The following is a 1,769-nucleotide window of genomic DNA, read 5'->3' on the forward strand; positions in this document are numbered from 1 at the left end:
GAGAGCCTGGCATGTCACTATTTTACACAGTAGCCCTTTAGAATGTATCAATATCGGATCAAAAGATGGCGTAATAAATGGTCACACTTATAGTCTTTTCCCCATACTACAAAAGTATGGCCATCCTAAACATCATTGATTCTAAAATGGGCAGCTATAAAGCACAACCACCTAGTTCACAGTTACGATCCTATTTGAAAAGTCGAAAAGTAAGATCCATGGAATCTGGAGAATCAAACATCCAGGAGCCTTCCTGAGGCACAATACAGCCTCCAATGTCTTCTCATTCTAACTTGAGCCTATTGACTCTGGCCCCAGCAGCCTGATGATTCAAGTCTCTCGCCAAGCAGGAAAAATGTGGGTGGGTAGGAAAAATGTGGGTGGGTACAGAGAATGATTAATTATTTCTCTCTCCCTCAACAACAACAAAGCAGCTGTTTACACACAGTGGAGCTGCTCTGTGTAACACAAGGAGACTGCTCGCAGTGAGCAGTTGCCAGATAAGCATGTCTGTAACTGTGTGTGACACAGCGCTATGCGGAGAACAATTATTGGCACATGCTGGAAAACGTATCCCAGTATGAACCAATGCCTCGAAAACCCAATATAACCTCTTTTTACACTGCACATTATAAATGGAGTCAATACAAGTAACAAGCTCTAGGGTAAATACGGGTCAATTATTTGAGTAGGCAGAGGCGAGAAATTAAATGGTGCATTTCACACGTTTGTTTAATTAGCTCCAAACCAGAACAACTAGACTTCCACTCTTCGGAGTGACACTTGTGATACGTGTCATCATTTGCACATATTGCCTCCGAACAACAGCACAGTTTGGTACACCAACACTTGTTTTATTTTGTTTTTTGCCTAGCAATTTTCTTTCCCCACATACAAAAAAATATCTGTCTGAACAGATATCACTGGGGATACAAGCCTGCCAATTGTCAACCACCCCAAAAGCTTGCTATATGAGAAAACAACAAGGCGATGTGTAAATGTTTCATGGGGTGTAGTGAGACAGGTTTCAGCTTCTGTAGCACATCAATAAATCATGGGAGAGATAAAGAAAGGGAGACAGAGAATAATTTGCATGTGAATGTGTAGAGGTGTGTTCAGCGTGCATAATGTCTGCGCTTGTGAATAAAAGGTTTAGGGGAGTCGGAACAGCCATTGGATTTAAAAGTGGGATCTTGAGCCAGATGAAGGTCATGGGGGTGATTCTGAGAGGCCTAAAATAACAATAAAATAATACCTGGAAGAGAGAATCCTTAAGACCCGTGATTATATTCACAGTTTAATTAGATTCAAAACAACTACTAAAAATATGTCTTTAAATAATTTCTTTTTTAACAGTGGGGCGGTAGACTACTCTGTAGTTGTGGTTGTTCTATGGGAACAACCACAACCCTAAGAAACAGAATCACAGTTAACTTTTTGTTTGCTGTCTTTACAAAGTTGCACAATAAACCGCCATCGGTGTGTCACGGCGCTGAAAGCCTCGGGGTGTGTTACCTTGCCCGGGCAGATTCCACCTGTATCTCAGCCCTCATTAACAGTGAGAAAAAAACTAAAATAACACTCCTAAAGCTGCATTCACAATGTCCTCTCTCTGGCGTAGGATACTCCAAGAGTCAGACTTCATACGTTTTCAGTTTACGTTACTGAATATTAATTAGGAGCGGACTCCCCTGCTCTGCGTGGGCCGGGACAGGTCACCTCACAGAGGCGGCGGAGCCCTGAAACGATTCGTTCTGTTTGAGGGCTTT

This window comes from Cyclopterus lumpus, chromosome 24, assembly GCF_009769545.1.
Source record: "Cyclopterus lumpus isolate fCycLum1 chromosome 24, fCycLum1.pri, whole genome shotgun sequence".
NCBI lineage: Eukaryota > Metazoa > Chordata > Actinopteri > Perciformes > Cyclopteridae > Cyclopterus > Cyclopterus lumpus.